Source organism: Peromyscus maniculatus, chromosome X (assembly GCF_049852395.1).
Source record: "Peromyscus maniculatus bairdii isolate BWxNUB_F1_BW_parent chromosome X, HU_Pman_BW_mat_3.1, whole genome shotgun sequence".
Taxonomy (NCBI): domain Eukaryota; kingdom Metazoa; phylum Chordata; class Mammalia; order Rodentia; family Cricetidae; genus Peromyscus; species Peromyscus maniculatus.
The window spans coordinates 68,307,816-68,313,114 of NC_134875.1; the positions used below are offsets into that span (position 1 = coordinate 68,307,816).

General features: G+C 34.1%; 1 pseudogene; it reads right to left on the reverse strand.

Annotated features, from left to right (window-relative positions):
• Positions 1–3,088: 3,088 nt before the first annotated feature.
• Positions 3,089–3,837, reverse strand: LOC102904642 (5' exonuclease Apollo pseudogene; annotated as a pseudogene).
• Between the last annotated feature and the right edge of the window lie 1,462 nt (positions 3,838–5,299).

Consider the following 5,299-nt stretch of genomic DNA (forward strand, 5'->3'; position numbering starts at 1 on the left):
ATTTATTATTTATCTTTAGTTTGATATATTTCACTGGCAGTGCAGATTGCATTCATTCTGCTTTCTATCCTCTTACTTTTTAAAAGCAAATAAAGACCTCTGTGTTGTGGTCATTCAAGGCTCTTCATATTTTCTCTGCCTTTTTCTTATTTTCAACATTCTAAGAAATTTAAGCAATTTATTTTACTATTTTTATTGTTTTATTTTGGAAACAGTATTTTATGGTACACATATAAGAATCTTTTTCTATTTCTTAAAACAACTGAGTAGTATTTCATGTATGTAAAACTATGTCAAAATTTTCTACATATAAATGTTTTGTAGAGTTTGCTTAGATTTTCTACTTTGTCTGCAGATAGTTTTTGTTTGTGATTCTAACTTTTTACTAAGAATTAATTTCTTTATACTAGTCAGCTAAGTTTTCTCATGTTTAGGAAAATAAAAACAATGAATTCTATCAATTGTTATCTGAGATTTGATCTCTCACTTGAGAAGGACAGCCAAATATTTATGCAGTGAACACACTACATAACTAACACTTAAAAAAATGTGAGAAAATGGAGGATGACTATTGATCTGTAGTCTCATCAATTCCTAATACATGTTAACATACAGGCCAGAATAAAGAATATTTTATTTGGGCTTGACAATATCCATCAAAAAGCCTTTATTTTTTTCTAAATGGTTTAATTTCTTGAGAAACGAATGCTATAATTGCTGTGTGATAAGTTAGCCTGTTCTCTGCATACTTAGCAGAGGATATATTAATATTGAGTTCCTCAATCATTGCTTATACAGGATTTCAATTCATTCTCTATATTTCAACATTACCTTTCATTCTTGACTTCTAATCCTGGAGCCTTTGGGGAATTCTGTCTTCCATAAATTTTTAGATATGTTTGATCTGCTGGTTAATCTTTTCTCTCTTCTTGGTACTATACAGTCTCTATTTCAGACTGGAATTTTATTTAAAAAGGAAAATATTTGGATATAAGTGTACTCACTTAATCAGAAACCCTGTAGTAATCTCTAAAAGCATGATGACTAATGAGTGGAGGAGTGGGAATGCCATTATTTACTTTTATCTTCCAAGTTTATATTGCTGTCTAGGGATTATATACATATAATATATACATAGTCTCTAAAGTGTGCATCAACTTTTCACATAGTCCTAAAGAAACAGTTACACATATAATCATTAAATTTCACTGTTACACATTTATAAATTAATATTTGTTATTAGAAATCTTAAACTTTCATGTGGCCTTTTACACAGTGGAAGTGTAAAACAACTACTTAATTTTCATGTCGTAGCCTTTTCTTGAACTGAAGTTCCAGATTGATTATGAAAATCAAATAGATGAAGTATTTTTAATGATGTGGCAAAATAATAATGTGACAAAGGAAATGAACCCATTAAAATAATAAGAGTCATTGGTTTCTGGTAATGATCCAATTAGCTGAATTGTGAAGGTAGAGAGTAAATTGGCCAAAGAAAGTATGTATCTCAAGTTACATTTCAGAAAGAAAGAAGATAAGAATTTATCTTCTGACTATTTTTAGGTTTTAGATTTTTTTTTGTTTGTTGGATTTTTGTTTTTTTCAATATAAAGCATGATCACAATCTGAGCTTTAAGAAAAATAATTGATGAATAGGAAGAAGAGGAAATAAAGAGTTTTTAATTCTCACAGAGAAACTATATAATTCAGAATTTGTGAAGTGCCAGATTCCTTTGTAAGGGAAAAAGTGTCCTATTTAAAAGCATTGCTCACATGAGAGGATAGGCTGAATTCTACTGGAAGTAGGAGGGTTCAAAGATAGATAGGTGTGTCTGTACTGGACTTACTTGTTCTATAATTTCAATCAATAAAAATGATTTTCTTACTTAGATATGTTCTTGGAACTAGAAGTATCAAAATGATAAACATAAACATACATAATTTCTTATTTATCAACATGAATGATACACTGAAATGAGTTATATTGCCTTAGAGCTGCAACTGAAGCTTCAACATGAAGATTAAGTGATGGGCCTGAGGACACTTGCCTTAAGAGCAAGTCTAGGTTAAGAGCAAGATTGAACAATTATTCTATTTTTGCTTAAAGCACACTTCAAAAGGTTCTTTTGAATAGAAATGGTAGAACAGAAATATTTGAGTTGATAGCCATGAAAAGAAATACATTTAAGTTAAATATTAATGATTGCATATTTCATTGTAAGTCTGTGGATGTCATAAGGTCCTTACTTCTATTGCTGGAAGAATTATCAAGAGCAATGGATATAATTGAGAGTACTTACACACAAAAATGTGTGGTATCCTTCATAACATGGCAAGAAATGAAAGGATAGCATGATTATTTCAAGACACATTCTTCATATTTTTTTTAAATTTATGAATTTGGACTGTCTTTATAATCAATAGGATATCCAGTTTAATTTGAAGTAATTTTTCCTTAGGAGTACATAAGATAATGGTGCATATTATATCAATGGTGTCTCTAAGACAATGATGTGTGATAATTTATATGGTGTGCCATGTTATACATTTATAAAAATGGCAATATATGATTTGAGAGATACAAAGTTCAAGTTGTTTGACATTAGCTATTTGTTCTTAGAACATTATTGTTTATACTCCACCAGTTAGATTCTCATGAACAAATTTAATTTAAAAACAAATTTAATTTAGATACTTTCTATTTTGTATCATTTATTTGATCTATAAAACATGCCAGAAAAAGTGAGTAACTTTGCTAATGTGAGACAGGGAAGAATCATAACCTTCCCAGTCACTTTGGGTTCCCTCTCGCTAATGAGTCATTTCTTCCCATGATATAAAGAGAGATTTGAAGCCAATTTCCTCTCCAGGTTCTAGAGTTATAAATCCATCTACTGACTGTAATTGCATTGAAAAACTTAAGTGAGCAGCTAACAACAGTCTCCATCTTTTGAAGTCACCAAAAAGGACTGGTTAATAACATTCCTCCATTCAGAAGTATGGGAACAACTTCTTCCTAGCCTGCAGAGTGGGCGAAGAGCTTCTAAAGGTCCCCAATCCAGGTAGAAATGTGTTCTTTCTTGTATTTCTATATTGGGTCTCTGTCAACTTCAGCCCCATCAGCCTTTTCTTCAGAGGATTCAAGCACAACCACCTGGATTCAAGGCTTCTTTAGCTTCCTTTCTAACTTTCAGAGCATATTCGTTTTCCTAGAGAAGGAACTAATGTGTTGCTAGTCTCAAATGAGGGACATGGAGAGCCTGGGACTCAGGCTGCACTGAAAGTTCTCTCCATAGGGCTGTTGATTAACAATGGGCACCACCTGGCAAAGCCTCAGCGCTGTTTTATTTTATTTTATTTTTTCTTAAAGAAAAGCAGGAAGCTCAGAGTAGAAGGAATGGTCAAATGATAAGGGATGTCTGGGTGAGGGCTGCAGATTTCCCTGCTTGTAGGAAGGATAGCAATGAAACAGTGGGACTGATTCAACGGAAGCATGTCAGAATGTCAGAACTCGTGTGGTCCACAGCATGGATGCTGCTGACCTTTTCCTCTATTGTGAACATATCTGCCAAATTCTGCAGCTGAATTACTCCAAGAACTGAGGATTCAACACCTAACCCAAGTTCAAAACTCCAGTGCTGGTTGCTCTGGCAGTAATTCTTTTCCCAGGCTGTGGAGAACAATATTTAAGATATGTTGTGGGTACTTCTGAATAAACTCGACAACCTAGTGGGTTGCATCAATTTGGAAAAGAATCAGAGCTGGATTACAATTGATGTTGTTTAGGTATAAAGGATAAATCTGTTTTTCCAATGTCAGGATAAGCTCTTTCAGCATGTGTGTTGCATATCTAAAATCCCCTGTGTAGAGAATTGTTCCAAAGTATCCTTCAATTAGAAATATGACAGAACCAGGGCAATGATTGCCTCCTCTGATGGTTATTGTCTTGCTCAATTTCATCTAGGCAATACATGGCTCTCAGAAACCTCCAGAATTTGGATCTACTGCTTATTTATATTCATCAGTGGAGGTGATGAATGATGAGGTGGGCAGTGATTGGGGAGCACTGTGCCCAAGTGCTAAGCAGGCCCACTGTGTGGTGGGATTGCATGTTGGACAGGAAGCAGAGCCATGCGGAGCTCAGCAAGGGCTCCAAACATTTACAGTAACAGATATTTGGGGAATTACACTGCATTTACAGTGGTGGGGTTGGAGAGTCATCATTGGGGTCTGCATGGGGACTGCACTTCTTGAACTTTCCAGGAAAGAATGATATGCCTCATATAAACATAGCTAAAAGCCTTAGTGAAAACCAACCCAGAAAGGGAGTAACTAAAGTGAGCAAAAACAATGAGGTAGACACATGCACATCATCAGGGATGGAAGCACCCATCCCAGGAGAAGCCCTGAGAGCATTACTCCCATCCATGCTCTAGTGCTAAAACTCAGCTTGTACTTTGTCAAAGCCCATTACAATCTTTAAACAGGTAGGAGAGAGAAGACATTACAGGCAGTAACAACTAGAACAGCAACAACAAAACAAAAGCAGAAGACAGAAATGTAATCTAAAATGATTTAGAAAAGCTGCATCAGTAAAATAAGCTCGTATTTTAAGAAGGAGATTAGAATGAAAATTAGCTAATGATACCAGCTCTGTGGGCTGAAAGTGAAATTAGAATGTGCTATAGGGATGTTGAAGAAATTCTTAGATACTATTCAGTAGAGTTATTATCCATAATGGGAATATATACAGAGTTTAAACTGTATTCTAGCTACTATTCTACAAACATTTGATGCTTTATAACAATATAATATGAATAATATTATACATAATTATTAGATTTCTACAAGGTATCAATTATATTTCTAAGTGACAGATAGCCTGTAAGGTTATGTAATCAGATATTTATGTGCCCCATTTTTGTTAGGATTAACTATTTTTCTTACAAATTTGTTGTTTGTGTTTAACTGACTACAGTGAGCCACATGTAAATTATTGAAAGCTTTAGAGAAATGGTTCTCAACCTGTGGGTTACAACTCCTCTGGGGGTCAAATGACCAATTCACAAAGGTCACCTAAGACCATCTGCATATCAAATATTTACATTATGATTCCTTACAGTAGCAAAAGTACAGTTACAAAGTAGCAACAAATTAATTTTATGGTATGGGTCACTACAACATGAGGAACTGTATTAAGGTGTTGTAGCATTGGATGGTTGAGAACCACTGCTTTAGTATAAGAAAAACAAGTCACACCTACTTTGTATGGCATAGGCATTATCATTAATCTGCAAAT